The sequence below is a fragment of the Macaca thibetana genome, chromosome 8 (genome assembly GCF_024542745.1).
Source record: "Macaca thibetana thibetana isolate TM-01 chromosome 8, ASM2454274v1, whole genome shotgun sequence".
Taxonomy (NCBI): domain Eukaryota; kingdom Metazoa; phylum Chordata; class Mammalia; order Primates; family Cercopithecidae; genus Macaca; species Macaca thibetana.
In genome coordinates, this window is record NC_065585.1 from 16792044 (window position 1) to 16812140 (window position 20097).

Genomic DNA, 20097 nt, shown 5'->3' on the forward strand with positions numbered 1-20097 from the left:
ATTCCCTTCCATTAAGTGTTAATGATGAAAGGACAAGGGGCTCCTCCAGAACCTCATTTGCATCACAAAGAGAACACAGGAAAGCCTGATCTCAGCAATCCAGGTCTAACCAAAGGGCACTTGCATTACCAGTGTGTGCCCAATCTGTGCCAGGACCTGCTGCTGGCATGTTAAAGTGCAAATTAAGCAACCACCTGCCCACACGAAAATGCTGCAAAGCTAATGCTAGGTTTGCAGATACCATCACAGAGCTCAGGCCAAAGTTACCTAATTTATAGATGTTTGGATACTTCAGAGGCTCTTTTCCCTTGTTCTTTATTGTTTTGTAGACTGACAATGGGGAGGAGAAACAGTGTTTGAAACCACAATAAGTAATAATACTGAGTACTTAAATAACATTTGCCATCTTCAAAGCCATTTACAAACACTCACAAACTAAGGCTTACCCAGCCCCAGCCTTGGGAAAGTGTCATTATCTTTGTTTCTTCAAGACAGCAAAGAGGATGAGGTAATGGAGTTAGCCAAAGCCTGTGGCCAGTTGGCATCAGAATGAGCAGTTTAATTTAATCCAGGCATCCCTAGTGGACCCATTCCAGAAAGACCTGGACATTTCCCTGGACCATGGGTTGTGCAAAATGTTGGATTAAAAGAGCAAGCTCTGCTTTTCAAGAACCCCTTGTGAATCCAGTTCGACACAGATGTTCCCAGCACAATCCGAATTAGACTTAATTGGAAGGTTTGCTTTGGCCAACAAGGTGTTGTCACTGGTTCCCCAACTCTCTTACTCTGCCACCTGCCAGAAAACTGAGCAAATATCAGGACTTTTTCTGGGCGTATAATAATTATATAATTAATAATGATAATAGCTCAAAGTTTCCTAATCTGTAAACCGGAGAGATAATGACCCACAGGGTAGTTGTGAGGACAAGGTGTGAAAATGCCAGGTAGGTAATCAACATAAGGAAGCTTTTTTTTTTTTATCATTGTTGTGGTTGACGTCACTGCTGTTGTATTCATATCATTTTATTATCTACTATAAGTTACACATATGCTCTGCCTTAGGGTGTTCATAACAACTCTCTTGTAAAGATAAGCAGCTAACGTCATCCTCTGTGGGCCAGAGAGGGAAAATGGGCTCACTCAGAACTACGCAGCTAATCACTGGCAGAGCAGGAAGGAGCCCAAGGACTGTCTTTATCTCACCTGCACTTCAATTTCAAATTCTTCTCCTATCACAGAGACTTTCGATTTGTGTTCATGAGGTCTGCCTCTCCACATTCTGTGAAAATAACAACATCTCCAATCTCCCTTCCCATAAGTCCACACTGACTCAGAAGAAATTTGTTAAGCCTTTATTATATGCCATCCACTGTTCCCGAGGTCTATGGAATGTCTTCTAGTAGTTTGTCCTCAAGTAGCTTCCAATCAATTGAAAAAGATGAGCACCAACCATCTGGAATAACTGCTTCTCTGAATCTAAGATTTGGAAGGGAATGGCCACCACTAGAATTTGGGATTTGTGAAACGTCAACTATGCCTCTCATCCCTACTCCTACCCCTATGTCCTCAGAATGCCCTCCTTTGTCTCAAGGTATAAGATTCCCATGTTAAGATGCATAGAAATTCTTTATGCTTATTTCAAATTAGGTGATATTTTTTTCTACTTTAAATCACTGTTGCACTGATTTAAAGCCTAGGCTTTGGGGTGAGATAGATGTGCACCTAATTCCCATATTAACACTACCCTTGTATATTTTACTTATCTTTGAAGAAACTAGAACTCCTGTAAAGATGACAGATTTTTGATGGAGGATTTGAAGGAGAAAACGTATAGAAAGTACTTACCACAAAACTAGACATGCGGTAGTTCTCCATAAGTAGCAGCTATTGCTATGATTATATTATTTATATTATTATCGCTATTATTACAAAACCATGTTATTTAAGTAAACATTGTGTTAATTCTGAATGCAGAGTTTGGCAATGATGTTACTAATATCTCCTCCGTAGATAATCTTAGTGCAATTAACTGGTTATCTAGTGTAATAGACCTGAGGTCCTTGCAAATAATACAGTTATCATGATGCAGCTGCATAGATTAATTAAAATTTTAAAAAATTTTTGTCCTTTTTTTCCTGAAATTGCAATAGCTCAGTTTGGAAGCACTGGTCATTTCATAACTATCAGCCATAAGAAGGCGTTAGCTCAAAAGAACAGACTTATTGGAGTCAAATGGAGTATTAACCCCAGCACTGTTTCTTAGTATCAGTGTGATTGTGAGGAGTTCAGCTCCATCAGGACTCTGCTTCCTCATATGCAAAATGGAGATGGTAATATCAACCTCCATGGGTTATTGAAGAGTCCATGAAATCATATGTATAAAAGCCACTGCACTATACAAATGCTAGTAAAATACTAGCTATTTTGCTGTTCTTAAAAGATCGATTTCTGTAGTTAATATGAAACTGGAAAAAATAATTATTATTTTATAAATATGGTTATTTGGTAGATAGACTCTAAAAATAGAAGGTTTCTGATGGAAAAAAATAATGACAGGATGCTTGGTTTGAAAGGGTGGAAGGGAATGCATCATAATTATTAAATACCCACCGTATGCATCCAAATAGCATACTAATACCATATTAATATTAATAGTATGTGTTATAGATCCAGACAGATCTGGATTCAAATCCTAGTTCTATTGCTTCTTAGCTGTGAGGCGTTGGACAAGCTACTAAATACCTCTGAGCGTCTCCTTCCTGATCTACCGGTATAATAACAAATGTTACCTCCCTCACTGGGTTTTGATGACGATTATGTACATGGAAGTACTTATCACAGTACCTGAGAAATAGCAGGCATTTCACAAACATTCACTTTACTTTAATTATTATGATATTCGAAAAAGAAAAGACAGCTTGGTCAGGGTTCTCTAGATCAATACTGTAGAGAAAACAATACACTTATCTCAGGCAGAGCAGCAGTTTCAAGAGTAACATCTGAAGGTGCTCTGCCAGCTGAGAGAAACAAGGTCTGGAACTGAAGTCCTGAGTGCTTGCAAATCAGAGAACAGTAGCAAACAGAGGAGAACCAAGGCTAGAAGCAACCTGAAGGTGGCAGGGTGCTACACTGCCTGAAATATTACCATACATAGGGTGATCACACCTCCCAGTCTGCCCAGGTGTTACGGTATCTACTGATAAGTAGCAATCCACTCCAAATTTAGCAGCTTAACATCTTGTTCATGTATTTACAATTTCAACAGGGCTCTGGAGGGAGAAAGAAAGAGAGAGGGGAAGGGAGAACAGGAGAGGGAAAGAGAAGAAGACATAAAAGGAAAGAAGGAAGAAAGAACGGAGGGAGAAGAGAATGGATTAATGGATAGCCTGACAGAGAGATAATTGAAAATTACAGGATGGCAGAGTTTGCATGCACTGAAGAAAGAGATTGCAGAGAACACCTCACCACCCCTGGTGTGCTCCAAGGGAAAGGAGATTTATGCAGAGACTGAAGGTTGCTCCAGTGAACTCTGACATCCCTCTTAGCTCTCAGATTCTGCGACCCTCTCTAAGGAACAGGCATGGTGGTGATTAACATTCCCTTTTCCCAAGATGAGTGGTGCAAGCTTTCATCTGGCAATGTTTATAAATGCCTTTGAAAATGGAATGTGCCACATACACACTAAGAGCTATTATTAATATGATGTCCGAACACCTCTCTCCACATGATAGTTAAACAACAAAGCATTAGGATGCGAGAACTTCCATAGTAAGTATGTGTGTATGCGCACACCCCAATTAAGGAATGTTCTTTATTCTCTCTCTGTCTTGGGAGAGATCAGAATATCTCACAGTGACCAGAGATGAGGCAGAACTGGGGACACGCAAGGGCCTATATAGATAATTGGGTGACAAGAGCATAATTGAGCAAACCCCCCCCCCCTTTTTTTTTTTTTTTTTTTTTTTTTTGAGACGGAGTCTCGTTCTGTCGCCCAGGCTGGAGTGCAGTGGCCGGATCTCAGCTCACTGCAAGCTCCGCCTCCCGGGTTCCCGCCATTCTCCTGCCTCAGCCTCCCAAGTAGCTGGGACTACAGGCGCCCACCACCTCGCCCGGCTAGTTTTTTGTATTTTTTGGTAGAAAGGGGGTTTCACCGTGTTAGCCAGGATGGTCTCGATCTCCTGACCTCGTGATCCACCTGTCTCGGCCTCCCAAAGTGCTGGGATTACAGGCTTGAGCCACCGCGCCCGGCCAGCAAGCCACTTTTTATGGAGCTCCTATCTCTGGAAAGATACAGAGCTAAGTGCAATAAAAAATGTAAAAACTTAACAGTACAAGGCCCTGTCCTAGGAATAAGGATATGAGAAAACATTGATCTGGTATGTAAGAGGTTTACATAAACTTAAAGTTTATCAGAAGATAAACTTTAAGGTGAGTTGACCAGGCCCAAATGCAGGAAACCCAGTAGGTCTGAGCAGGTGACAAGAAAGAGAAGATCCTACTTGTAAATAACCAGGGATAAGTTATCTAAAATTTTTGCTGTGATTGCAAAGGCCATAGTTTAGTTTTTTTAATTTGTACATGCTTTAAGAACCCAGTGAAATTTATGAACTGTCTACCCAGAGATATCCACTTGCAAATAAAATTTTACAATAAATCACCTGGAGTTCACAAATTTCCTAAAGCTCTGTCCTCCATGGGCTCTTTTTTGTACCTCTTGTGTAACTGTGACTTCTAAGATGTACATTAGCAAAGGCTGAATGGATTCAAAGCAGAGACCAGATCTTCTCCAACTCTGGATTCTGGGTATGTAGCCCAGGGTCCACCAAGAACGTTACACAAAATTGAGGAAGCCTATTTTAGGAAATCCTAGATAACTAACAAAGCAGAGCTAACCTAAGTATACTTCCTAAACTTCCAAATGTCCCTCTTTCATGAAAGAAATAGAAGCTGGGGATGCTTAAATGCACTATAGCCGTAAGTCCCCCTGGAATAAACCTCTCAAAGACAAACACCCACTGGCAACCATTCACTAGAAGAAGTAGATTTGTCACTTAAGCAAGGTGCTCATTTATAAGGACAACAAGAAAGCAAAGACAAGAGAGAGTAAAACAGAGAGGGTGGCAGTGGGAGGACAAGAGAGGTAGAAAGAGGGCTTTGGAAAATCAAAGCTTCTCATCTCACCATTTTCTAAAGCAGTCATCCTCCTTGCGAAGGTAAATAAAACAACCCCATATCATATGGGTATCCATTATGCAAATGAGCAGCAGGGGAGAGGTCTGAGAGGAAGAGGCCCAGGTGGATGACCTCGTGATGGGTCACCTCCCAGTGTCCTCTCATCTGCCCGAGCCTTTGCATGCCACTCTAGAGCTTCTCCCCTTGAGGGCTTCCAACTTCCGGCCACCTTGAGGGACTTTTTGGTAAAGTGCCACAGAAGATAAAATTAGAAACCAGGCTTCCTTTTTTTTCCTCCTTCACTCTGTTGCTCATACATAAATCAGCATTCACTGAGAGACACTCCCCACCTTCTACTGGCAGACACAAGAGTAGGCTGAGTTTCAGGCTACCTCCCATCTGACTCTCAGCCCCTTGCCTTTGCTCACCTGCCACTGCAAAACCAAAGAAAAACATGCCCCTGGCCCCCACATTCTCTTTATTTTACGTATTCTCTCTTCTTCTTCTTCTTTTCTTTTCTTTTTTTTTTTTTTTTTTTTTTTTTTTTTGAGACAGAATAGAGTCTCGCTCCGTCACCCAGGCTAGAGTGCAATGGTGCAATCTAGGCTCACTGCAACCTCTGCCTCCTGGGTTCAAGCGATTCTCCTGCCTCAGCCTCCCAAGTAACTGGGACTAGAGGTACCCACCACCACGCCCAGCTAATTTTTGTATTTTTAGTGGAGACACAGTTTCACCATATTGGCCAGGTTGGTCTCAAACTCCTGACCTTGTGATCCGCCTGCCTTGGCCTCCCAAAGTGCTGTAATTACAGGCGTAAGCCACGGTGCCTGGCCTTCTCTCTTCTTTCAAAATGTGTGACCCTGAGAAAATGGTTTAACTTCACTGAATTTCATCTGTAAAATGGGGATTTTAAAAGCCTATCGACCCACACAGAGTGCCCATGAGGAAAAAAATGCAGCAATATGAGTGGTGTTTGACAGCAAGCTGAACACTCAACACTACTCAGCTGAGATTGTTGTTGGTAACATCACCATGAGCCCAGTTCCTCAGGGCTGTAACCCCACATTCAGCTTCAGATATGATCCCTGAGGATAATGTTTGCATTTAGCTCTCACTATAATAGTCTGCACCATTGAGGGTGGTCAAAAAATGCTGCAGACACTGGGATGTGAATAAAAAATGAGTTGATTATCTCCTTTCCCCAAGGCTGCTTCTGATACAGTTTTTGTGTATCAAGAGGAGAAAATAAGGACAGAAGTTTCATGTTGTTTTTTCATAAAGGTCAGGGCGTGATTCATTTGCATTTGCTTGATGAAGGAGGATGGAGCATGGTCTAGAAAACTTGCAGCAATTCTTCAAAGCCCACCCTGACAAGTCAGGTCTGGAGGAAGCCCTGGGCAGCTCCTCAAGTGCCACCACAAATGGGGATTTGCTTCTGAGTGGTGCATGGATAAATATTGAATTTTTGTTGTAAAGTTTAGAAGTACTTTTTAAATAATTATAACAATCGCTACCTGTTTTTCATTGAAAGTCATCATGATTAATTTTTCTTCTGTAATATTTCTACTTAGGTTAAAAAAAGAGTCACTATCTAGAAAATATAAAAGAATCAATAGTACAAATAGATTCCAAGTGGGTCAAAAACCTTGACTTGTTACTCAAATCAGATATCTTAAACAAATAAGGAAAGCTTTGAAAAAGAGGCAAGATAGCTGGGCTCCAGTTCTACCTCCAGTTATTTTTCTACAAAAATGTAGACACAATGTATGACATCTCTGCTCACAGTTTTCCGAATAATGACAAGGAGAATGTTGCTACATGGTGGGAAAAATGTTCTCTCTCTCATTCTCATCCTTTAAAGTTTACTCTACCCCATCTTCCCTCTCTGGTGGAACACGTCTCTCCTTCTACCTCACTCCCATGTTATGAAGCATGGACTCCTTTTGGAACAATACAGCAGAGTGATTGAAAGCATGAGCTCTAGAGCCAGGCTGTTGGGTTCATATCCCACTTCTGCCACTCACCGGCTGTGCCTCAGTTTTCTCATCTGACAAATGAAGCACCTAGCTCATAGAGTCATTATCAGAATCAAAGGAGATTAGATGAACTGCTTAGAGAAGTATCTTGCTAATAATAGGCACTCAAGACATGCTGGTTATTATAATTGTTCTATTAGAAGTTATTGTTATTGTCCTCTTAAATATGTCCCATGTGGTTTTATTTTATAGTCAGTTGTCTACTTCTCTCATGAGAAGGAAAGCTTCTTGAGAGCAAAGGTGCGGACTCTTCAGTCTTGATTTTCTGTTGACACCCAACACTATTCTTTGTAGCTGATTGGCATGTGCTATTGAATTAAAGAAAATATTATTTGACAATTTAAGATTTAGTTGAGCGTTGATTTTTTTTCAAGCCAGTGGATTTGGATTGTATCCAAAATAAAGTGATACAAAAACAAGCAGTATTGGTACTCTGACCATCCTCTCCCTTCCTGCCCCTTCCACATTCACAAGTAGATAGGAGAATTCAATCCCAAAGACTTAAGGATGTGTGTCTTTTCTCCCCAGAGTCCATGAGACATTCACATTAAATAGGCTCATCATGGAAAATTTGCATCACAGACTCATGATATTTTAGAGTTGAATGAGACTGTAAGACCATCATTCTTATCTCTTATTTTACAGAGAGGGAAACTGAGGCTCTGAGATGAAAGTAGATACACCCAAGATTACCAAGTGCATTAGTGGCAGTGCCAGAATTAGAACATTCCTCAGCATGTCTGGAAATATCACTGCATTACAAATCTGTATGGCTGCAACACAATGCTCTGTTCAACAATAAGGGGTTTAATGACTCAATTGAACAGCTTGCTTCTCCAGGAAAAACACATCATCAATTTTTCAGAAAGAATTTGAAGGAAACTCATCATCATCTGCTATACACATCAATTTCTAGCATAATCACATCAATAACTATTAAGTAGCTGCTGTTTAAAGTAGGAGTCTGTAAACAAAAGCCCATTGGGCCAAGTCTGGCCCACCACTTGTTTTTGTAAATAAAGTTTTATGGGAACACAGTCATACTTGTTCAGTTCCACATTCTCTATGAATATTTTTATGCTATAATAGCAGAATTAAGCAGTGGTGGCAGAGACAAAATGGCTAGCAAAATGCAAAATGTTTACTTTGACCCTTTATGGAAGAAGTTTGCCAACCTGTTAGAGCCTGTACTGCATGCTAGACGTTCTGCTTGGAATGTAGCATATATTTCTCTAATCTTTAAAATGACCTACTGAGTGTTTAGGATTATCCAGCCTTATTTCATAAACTAAGTCTTGGGCAAATTCCTCAATTTATTTCTTAGATTACAATGCTTGAAAAAAATTGAGGGATTTGCCCAAGATTTACAATTTCTAAGCATCAAGTTGACTTTTAGTAAAAGCAAACATTAGTACATATTATTAGATGTCAATGGTAAGAATATGAGATGTAACACCACAACTCTGTGTTTGACTCAAGGAACCAATGAGAATTGCAAAACTGAACAGATTAAGCAAATGTAAAATAGCTTTAACAGTGAACAGGTCACACAAAAGAAGAGTAAGAACCTTTTTATAGAAAAAAAAAAAAAGTTGCCTTCCAAAGTATGGAGATTTTTATTCCTATCCTAGCTTTTCTCCTACATTGCTGTGTGACCTAGAGCAAGTTATATGACCTCTCTCTGCCACAAGTCTCCCATCTACAGAATTTGGTCTTAGAGTCCCCTGATTGCTAAGGCTCCTTCCAAGTGTCTGGTTCTGTGGCTTTTCTTGGGGTCATGCAGAGCCCTGTCCTCTGCTGTGATTGAGGCAGGCCATGTTTTTTGGGCTACAGTCTAAAAGTTTTCTGAGACCCTTAAGAGATTCTTTCCAGGATTCTATCACACTTGAACCTGCTCAGTCAGGACTTTAAGAGTTCCAGAGCCTTGATAATACATCTCTCAGACAGGGTTTGGAGTGAAGGAGAGAAGATAGTAGAAAAGCAAATTTGAAGTTTTACAAATGAAATTAAACTCAACTTGCCATTTTTTCCACTCTTATGAAGATAGATAGATAGATAGATAGATAGATAGATAGATAGATAGATAGATAGATAGATAGACAGACAATACATAGGACTGGTCCATTGGGTCCAGTAGAAAACGTGATTTTTTTCTTTTTGTTCAAAAGTATACTCAATAGCACAACATTATTTGCTATATATCTGTCCAATTACCTCTTTAGTTATTCAAGTTTTAGATTATCTACTCCTATGAACCTGAGATTATTCACTATCTTTAAGATACATTATGCAATCACTGGCAAAATCAATTCTACAGAAGCTTACTCAACCAATCTAACAGACAATGTAACTGGTTTTCTCAAGGCAGAGTTTAATAATCTTTAGCCTATGGACTCTTCCTACACATAAGAAAGCTGAACATTCTATAAGAATGGGTATTTCATTCAGTGCCAGGCCTCTTCATTTTTCCTGCTTTATGTTCACAAAGTGATGTGATCATAGAGAATGTTGCAGCTGATATGAGAGTGAGATTTGTCACAGAACATACACCCTTCATCAGAGAATAAATTCCCATTTGAAAATAATTTCCTAACCCCATCAAGATCACAAAAGATTACTAATACTATAGGTCAATGTTATTCAAACTAATATTTAGATCCTTAAATGCCCCAAAAGATCAGAAATGCTGAAGTCCAATATCTTAATCCCCCCGAGGACCTACAGTTTGACCTCCAGGTCTATTTGAGGCATGGGGTGTTTCCTTAAGAACCAGCAAATCCAGAGAACCAAGAAGGTAAGAAGATGAGACTGGTAGGTCATCTTCTGAGGAAAGGACAAAGGAGACTCTCTTACTCCTAGACCCAGTTGTGCAAGTAAATGCTGCTTCGTTAGCCTGGATCCAGGAATAGGACACACATGGAGCTGTCTGATTTATTTTTGGATAACGCAGATACCATTATATCAACATCACACCAGGTCTACTCATAAATGCTCTGTGAGGTCACAGCAAGATGAGTCCTAATGGTAAAAACAACCACATTTTATTTTTCAGCCTGAGAGTTGGCAATCACATGCTCCAAATGATGTTTCTGATGATCTATCCAATAAATCAAATGGTCGTTTTGACTGGCCAGCAGTGGTGCTTCTCCCCAGTAACTAAAAAATATGTTTAAATTAGGCAACAGACCACATGATTCTTATCTGCTGGTCTAACATCAGACAACTGATGTTTGCAAATATTCCTAGAATCTTAAATTAGGAAGAACTTTTGGAGTTATATGGTTCAGCCTTCTAACTAATGACCCTAAAGTCTGAGACTCTGATAGATCTGATTATAACCCCACCTGCACAAAATAACTAGTGCATGACCTTGTGAAAATTATTAAATCTCTCTGAGGCTTGGGTTTTCCATCTCTAACATGGAGATAATACCACTATTACTTTAAAGATAGCTGTAGAATTAAATGAGCATCAGCTCTCAAAGCACCTGGCCCAACATCTGGTACAGTGTAAGCATGCAATAAATATTAACCATTAATATTCTTATTATTATTACTGTATCCCCAAAGGCTGGCTATTTTCCCTTTTTAAAATCAATTTTATTGTGACAAAATCTGCATACAATAAAATACACATATACACAGTTGATGAGTTTTGACAAATTTATCTGCTGGTCTAACATCAGACAACTGATGTTTGACTGTACCATATAACTGTCATCAAAGTCACAATATAAAACATTTCTTTGACACCAGAAAGTTTCTTTCTGAACTTTTAAAGCCAATCTGTTCCAGCCTCAGCCCCAGACAACCTCTAATCTGCTTTGCGCAAATCTTAAATGTCATTATAGATTAATTTTTCCTGTTCTAGAATTTCATGTGTACAGCATACTAAAATATGTATTTTGTGTCTGGCTACTTTTTCCCAACACATTTTGAAATTCTTTCATGTTGTAGTTTCAATAGCTTATTCTTTTCATTGCTGAAAAATATTCAATTGTACATATGTACCACAATTTGTGTATCCATTTGTCTGTTAACAGACACTTGGACTGTTCCAGTTTGAAACTATTACAAATAAAGCTGTTATGAACATTTGTGTACAAGTCTTTGTGTGGCCATATATTTTTATTTCTCTTGGGTAAATAAAGTGAATAGCTGATGGAATGGCTGATTGATGATAAGCAATCTTATCTTAACTTGTGCTTAACTTCACAAGAAACTGCCAAATATATCTTTCAAATTGTTATGGAACTTTATATTCTGATATGGTTTGTCTCTGTGTCCCCACCCAAATCTCATCTCAAATTGTAATCTCCATAATCCCCATGTGTTGATTGAGGAAACTATTGGGAAGGGATTGGATTATTGGGGTGGTTTCCCCCATGCTTTTCTTGTGATAGCGAGTAAATTCTCACAAGATCTGATGATTTTATAAATGGTAATTTTTCTTGTGCTCACACACGCTCTCTCTCACCTGCTGCCAAGTAAGACGTGCCTGCTTCCTCTTCCACCATGATTGTACGTTTCCTGAGGCTTCCTCAGTCATGCATAACCGTGAGTCAATTAAACCTCTTTCCTTTATAAATTACCCAGTCTCAGGTATTTCTTTATAGCAGTGTGAAAATGGACTAATACATACTTTGACTGGCAATGTTGAGAGTTTCAGTTGCCTGCACTCTCACTGACACTTGATATTGCCAGTCTTTCTCATTTCGGTCATTTTAATGAGTATATTGATAACTTATTGTGATTTAAACTTGCATTTCTCAAATGACAGATTATGTTTATTTTCAGATGTTTATTTGCCATCTCTGTATCTTCTTTTATGAAGTGTCCAAAACTTTTACCAATTTGGATAGAGACAGTATCTATTATTATTGAGTTGTACGAGTTTTTTACATACTCTCTTTAGAAGTGCTTTGCCAGATATATGTGTTGAGACTATTTTGTCCCAGTCTAGTACAGTTAGTGTGTTTTAAACACACTAAGAAAATATCAGTCTTCTCTAAAGCAATTCTGAAGTTTAGTAGCTTTATTTATTAGGAAACTCAGGCTTATAGCGAAAAAAAATCAATCTTTTTATATCGGGGGCCAAATGTTGCCCATTGCCTGTTTTTATAAATAAAGTTTTATTGGACATGACCATCTCATTTGTCTACTTACTGACCATGGTTTCTTTTCTGCTGCAAGGGCAGAGTTGAGTGAGTAGTTGTAACAGAGGCCATGTGGCTTCTGAAGCCTCAAATATTTACTATCTGCCCGTTTATAGAGAACTTCACCAACTGCTACTTTATAGCATTGGACTGTTTGTTCTACTCCAACTTGTGGGTAACAGAAAAGAAGCCTGTCATCTCCTCCAAGGATCTGAAACAACTTCTTTGTCTTCCTTTCTGTTCTCCAGGCTAATTAACCTCTCAACTTGTCGTGGAACAGGTTTTTATGGTTGCACACCATCCTGGCCACCCTTCAGTTTGTTAGATCCTCTTAAATTGCCATGGCCAAAACTATCGTAAGACTTCCTTGTGATCAAGTCATTATAGTTAATGAGAAAACTATTTACTCCTTTAACTTGGGCTCTATGGCTTTTTAACAACCTCATCCCATGGTTGGTTTCAATTAGGAATGTGGTCACCTATAGACCTCAAGTGTTTTTCTTCAGAAAGAGCTCTCCCTAAGATTATTTACTCTTTCATTCATCAGTTCATTTAATAACATTTTATGAAGTGACTCTTGTATTTGATGCATTGTATACATGGTTATTTGAATGTAAATTCCAGATGCAGAATTTGTCTCTGTTAATTATTGGAGACTAAGACATTCCAATCTGCCATGTACGATATTGGCTATTACTAAGATTATCTGTTGCTGTGTGACAAATCACCCCCAACATGATGCATACGTAAGTACTGATCATCTACTTAGTTAATGATGATGCCATTTGGGCCAAACTCAGCAGGAAAGACTCATCTTTGCTCTACAAGGCATCAACTGGCCTCCTCAGGCCCCATACTCTTTCTATGTGGTCTCCTCATGTGGTCACTCCAACATGGCAGCTTCAGGGTAGCCATCCAAAAATGCATTTTCTGAGAGAGAGAGAGCCAGAAAGGAGCTACAGAAGCACTTCTAACCTAACCTCAGAAATTACTTCAGGTCACTTTTTATTTGTCACATTTTATTTGTTGAAGAAGTCTCAAATTCCTCCCCTTTTTCAAGGGCTGAGGGAACCCATCTCTCCACCTCTTGATGACTCTAACATCTCCACAGCTACCATTGCTTTTATTGGAGTGATGGTTCTCAAACAGTGGTCATAAAGAGCTCTGATAGTCCAGGAACTGAATTGAGTTTTTGTACCATAAGGACAGAACTTTAACATGCATTCCCTTCGTCATTTCTCGCAAAAGTAAATATGATTTTGTCCTGGTGACAGCCACCTTCACTGTCCACTCACACCTGCCCTTGAGCTGAGAAGCATTACTCCTGTAGACCCATAGCAAGGACATCAAGTTTTCCACAGACCTGTGTAAGACAGGCTCCTTGAAGTTACTTTTCTCCACGTTGGAAGCTGTGTTCTGGAGCTCAGTCTCAAGAAGATTGCCTGGGCTGCTTTGAGATTAAATTAAATTCAAAGGGGAGAAGAAATATTCCTTCAATCCCTTAGGTTTCTGGAAATACCATAAAATTTTGCTGATGACACTCAAGAAAAGGAAATCTTTATAATAAGTAAATTCTGCCAATATTATCTCCTTGAATATCTTCTGGGGCCAGCAGAGTGATAACATCCTGAGTTCATTTAAAGTAAATGAGATTTTAAACTTTCAATTAGCATTATTTCTAAAATGTTAAACAGGAACCCTATTACATTGCTCAAGGAAAGATGGATGGGGCTTCCAAGCAGACCTCAGAACTGCTAACTTAGAAGAAGCAGGGGAGTTGCTGAAAAGCACATGAGCTTTGAAACTAATATCCCAGCTGCAGTGACAGCACCCTATGATCTGGGGAAATCATGTAACCTCATTGTGCCTCAGATTCCTCATTTGTCAAATAGGGAAAAGCAAATGTGAAATGCTCACCAATGTTCCATGTGACTTTCACTAAATCTGGAAAGCAGAAAAGTTCCAGGCTTAATTCTTACTATCTAGCACCCAACAAGGAAAAGCAAAGAGAAAAATAGAGCAAATAAGGGACTTAGAATTAGTAACTTTGCTTCCAAATAGCTTCTTAGAACTTCTGTTTCCTCGTCTATGAAATGCAGGTAGCCATTCTTGCACTGCACATATGCCTGGGAAGATGAGCTGATTAAATAAGATGATGCCTGAAAAATAGCACCATAAACCTAACAGCATCAGAACTTGTCAATGACTTTGTAAAAACGAACAAAAAAAGTTATATGAATCGATCAAGTTCTGAGGTGCTAGTATTGAGAAAAAGGCAAGAGGAGGTAGGAGTTTGAGCCAAGCTCTCACCTTTGGACTGAATCTGTAAAACGGCAAAGATTCAACCAAGATATTCGGAGCATCCAACTATGTGATGACTATGCACAGATTCTAGGTGACAAGGAAGAAAGGAATGTAAGTAGGAAGGGATGACTGGCTTTTAGGGAGGACCTGCTAAGAAAGGGAGTAGGACTTAGCAGTTTGGAGTAGGGATTCAATTGCCTGGCTCTGATCCTTAATACAGTGCTTCTTAGCTGCAAGGTCTTGGTCAGATAATTAACTTTCTGTGCCTCAGTTTCTTCATCTGTAAAATGGAGATAATTAATACTAGGGTCTCCTGACAGTTGTGAAGATTTTATTAGTTACTGTAAGTGTTTGGAACTTGAGTGCTTCCCATACAGTCAGCCCTCAATCTGTATTATATTTATTAATTTAATGATTACACTGAACTAAAAATATATTTATAAAGAGTTTAGTCCATGCCAAGCCCTGTTCTAGAAACTAGGCAATGTTATGAACAAAACAAATCCCTGTCCTCATGTAGTTTGGACAGGGTTCTAGAGCAGTTCCAGAAACATAACAAACAAATTACTATAAAGTAGGTGAGTTCATATTACGATAATAAATTACTACTGAAAATGCCATGGATAAAAATAAGGCAGGGTATAAGGGGTATGAGATTAAGGGACTAAAATTTTAGATAGAATAACCCAGGAAAGCTCCCTGAGGCTGTGACTCACTCTTCATTTAGGGGAAGATGTGGTAGGCTACCCCAGGGGGCCCCCAGGATGGAGGCACTCATTTCACCTGCTACCCAAATCTCTGGCTGCTGCCTGTAGACTCAGGCAAATAGAACTTCTTCACTCCAATGTTTACTCCCCCTCAGAAGGCAGCCTTCAATCATGACTGGTCAAAATGGATACACAAGAGCCCTGCCACTTCTCAACTGGGACAAATTCTTTTTTTGCTTTTTTTTTTTTTTTTTTTTTTTGAGACAAAGTCTCACTCTGTCACCCAGGATGGAGTGCAGTGGTGTGATCTAGGCTCACTGCAACGTCCTCCTCCTGGATTCAAGTGATTCTCCTACCTCAGCCTCCCCAGTAGCTGGGATTACAGGTACCCGCCACAACACCCAGCTAAGTTTTGTATTTTTAGTGGAGATGGGTTTTCACCATTTTGGCCAGGCTGGTCTTGAACTCCTGACCTCAAGTGATCCTCCCGCCTCAGCCTCCCAAACTGCTGGGATTGCAGGTGTGAGCCAGTACACCCAGCCTTCAACTGGGACAATTCTGAAGGGCCAACCCAGTGGCAGGATTCCCTGTGGGGATTTCTGGAGGCCTCCACTGAATTGCATTATGGTCCCACTTCTCCTTCTGCCTAATACCTGCTTCCCTCCCTCCACAATTGTTCCTGAGTCTACTCCCCAAGAAGCGTCCTCCACATAAACTTCAGAGTCTTGGACTCTCTTCTCTAGGAAACCTGACCTATGACCAAGGCTAAATAACTTGTACAAAGTCTTTGAGCAGAAAGGAAGGGAGCTAGGACTTGTTCCTGGGCCTGCCTGCCTTGGTGGCCTATGCACCTCTTGGCAGTTATCACCTGCAGTACATTCCAGCCTGTTCCTGTCAGGAAACTTCTTGGAATTTCTGAGCAACACAGAGCATGAGGGTGGGTATGGCTGTGGATAAGCGAAAAAGAAGTGAATGTTAATTTCAATAGCAGAAGATACTGAATTTCCCACATTGAAACCCAATGATGAGGAAGGTGCATTATCGCATTTTGAAAAAATAATCTGTAGTATTCTAGAACTTGACTTATGTTTTGCTGCAAACTCAGTGCCTTTGCAATAAATGGATAATGGTTTACTTTATGTAAACTTTAAAAAACCCTCTTTACAAATAAGTTCTCACTTTCAGTTTTCAACTGGGACAAATTATTCTTTCACTTTTTTTTTTTTTTTAAAGACATCCTCTATAACCCAGTATGGAGTGCAGTAGTGTGATCTCGGCTCACTGCAACCTCCTCCTCCTGGATTCAAGTGATTCTCCTACCTCAGCCTCCCCAGTAGCTGGGATTACAGGTGCACATTTTTCTTATTTTATTTTGTTTTATCTTTTTAAAGTTCAGGGATACATGTGCAGGATGTGCAGGTTTGTTACATAGGTAAAGGTGTGCCATGGTGGTTTGCTGCACAGATCATCCCATCACCTAGGTATTAAGCCCAGCATTCATTAGCTGTTCTTCCTGATGCTCTCCCTCCTCCCCACTCACACTCTGACGGGGCCAGTGTGTGTTGTTCCCCTCCATGTGTCCATGTGTTCTCATCATTCAGCTCCCACCTATAAGTGAGAACACACAGTACTTGGTTTTCTGTTCCTTCATTAGGTTGCTGAGAATAATGGCTTCCAGTTCCATCCATGTCCCTGCAAAGGACGTGATATCATTCCTTTTTATGGATGCATAGTATTCCATGGTGTATACGTACCACATTTTCTTTATCCAATCTAACATTGATAGGCATTTAGGTTGATTTCATGTCTTCGCTATTGTGAATAGTGCTGCAATAAACATATGCATACACATATCTTTATAATAGAACAATTTATAGTCCTTTGGATATATACTCAGTAATGGGATTTCTGGGTCAAATGGTATTTCTGCCTGTAGGTCTTTGAGGAATTGCCATACTGTGTTCCACAAGGGTTGAACCAATTTACACTCCCACCAACAGTGTATAAACAAGTGCATTTTTCTATGTTTTAGAATGGCGGGCACCTGTAGTCCCAGCTACTCGGGAGGCTGAGGCAGGAGAATGGCGTAAATCTGGGAGGTGGAGCTTCCAGTGAGCTGAGATCCGGCCACTGCACTCCAGTCTGGGCGACAGAGGAAGACTCCCTCTCGAAACAAACAAACAAAAAAAAAAAGTGGCATTTATATCTTAGGACATAAAGTGAACTTTTGGGGGGCTCCCAAAAGGTGATCTTCCGCCTAGTCTCAATGATATCTTTACTTTCACATCTGAATGTTTTTAATACCTGACTTTGGCTTCAGGCACGACCCTGGATGCAGAGGTTTCAGAGGCTGGAGAAAAGGCATCTCAGATGGAAAGACGGAAGACAGAAAATCTTCAGAGATTGGGAAAGTCTTCTTGTGTTACAAATGATTGGAAGGGAATCCAGGAGCTGAAAGGGAATTAGCATTACTATAAATGGAATCTCAAAAAAAGCAAAAGTTCAGTTAAAATATCCAGAACTTGAAGGAAAAAAAATAAGTCCAAATACACGTAATTTTTAATGAGCACTTACTACGTATCTGAGCTCAGTCTGTAGATGTATGACTGCATTTATAGAGCACTTTTATGCGGAAGATGGTATTATAACTCACTTTAAAGGAATAAAAGCTGAGGTTCAGAACAGGTGTCTTCCCAAAATTTACACAAATGGCTTTCAGAGTGAGTGTTTCAACCTAGATTGGCTAGCTATCAGTGCTATGCCAAAAACCAAGAATTCATTTTTATAATCATTGGGAAGGCAACTAAAGAAAAAACTATCCAGTTCTTTCACAGTTCTGCTCTTGCATTTTCTGAGATGCAACATTGTAACCCTCAGGAAACAGTCCAGTCAAATGGATTCTTTGAGTTTATCTGCAAATCTGTATAAATATATAATCTTCTCCAAAAGTATTTGTGAAGACGCAGTTCTTTTGTTCTCCCAGAACCTCTTGAGCTTCCACTGTGGCATTAATAGCAGGGGTTGAAGCCTACCTTATCAGAGCAGATGTAGAAAAATTACAAAATTTCTAGCAGCACAGCATTCTTTTGACATGTTCCAGCCTCTCCTAGAGCCTATCAAAATAGTGATATGGGTCTAAGAAATGATTAAAAGAGAAGGCCAAATATTTCTACTAAGTATTAATGACTCTGATTTTTACTGATGCATTGTTGGCCTCTTTTCATTTTGGAATCTTGGAAGAACTTCCAAACCAGAGATGGGAAACCTTGTAAGGCATCAAAGCAAATGTTACCTAGTCTCCAACTGAAGTTCATAGGAATTCATGGATTCAATAGGATTCTAGCAAATAGAAATATATAACATGATCTTAAAATATAATTTTTAAACTCCTGCATTATTTGAATAGTGTCCTTGACCATTTAACCCCCAGCCCCCAAGCCTCAATTTCTGCATCTACGAAGTAAGAAAAAGCTACTGGAGTTCACATACCATGCAGGGCTAATGTGAAGAGCTAATGATCCCTTTGGTTTTCTGGTAAAGTATTCGCTGAGCTGCCTTGAAAGTGTTTTATTGGATATTGGTTACATAATGAAAATACTCTAATCGCGTTCCTTCCCCCACTTCCCTATGCTCAGCAGCATTGGGGAATTGTCCATTATCCAGTGTAACCACATAAGCTTCGTTTTAGAAGCTTTTCATGACCTGCTCCCAAACTCCTACCTCTCCAAACTCCACTGGAATATCGTTCTTTCCCACCACAGCCAAAGATACACCACTTTTGAGACCAGTCATTGACTTTCATTTTGCACTGATTTGTTTAATCAGCTTCCTCTGTGAAGAATGCTCCTCTCCCAGGCTGCCCAAAGAAATCAAGTTAATAATTTAAATCTCACTCAAATGTCACTCTAGAGAATCTTTTCCTGCCACTCCCTTGCCACCCCACTGAGCCCCATGGCACTTTGCTCTTACGGCTAACCAAGACCATAAGGCATCTGGCTATGCTCAAGGTGACCTACAACATTTGCAAAATTGTAATTCAGTAACCCAGGTCACCTGGCTCATTGTTCTAGTCTCTTTCCACAGATGCTTCTGTAAATAATAATAATAATAAATAAATAAATAAATAAACAATAAATAAAAGAGAAAGAAAAAGAAAAAAACTAGAAACTAAATTACTCCAGGATCTGTGGGAGACTCTGATGAATACTCAAGACAGTCATTTCATGTTTAATAAAGCAAATCTACCCAGCCATTCTAATAAAATTGTAGAAATGCAATTGACTGGACCTCATGGCTGGCTCTGTCTCTTCAGATAAGGCAAAGAAAGCTGAGTACAGTGCTTCCAGAAAATAAACTAAAGCAAGAATGAAATAAAGGGCTGTAATTCCATCAAGGGTCTCTGGCCAGTGACAGAAACCCCCCAAAGCAGGCTTCTGTGATCTCAGAAATTACCACTTCTGTGAAATCGTTGGTCCCTGCAATATTTGAGTTTGATTCTGACAGTGACAAGATTCACCAGATAAGGCCATGGACTGCAGTCACAGACTGAATTTGTGTAACAAAGCTGTCCACAAATGAAGGATTCACTTATTGTCAATGAAAGCAAATAAATTCCACTGTAGTGATGCCTTAAGTCCACAACCTCAAAGTAGAATTTCACCTCACTCGATTAGAAAACATCCATGTATGCAAAAATTGAAATAATTCAGGATACCTGTAAATC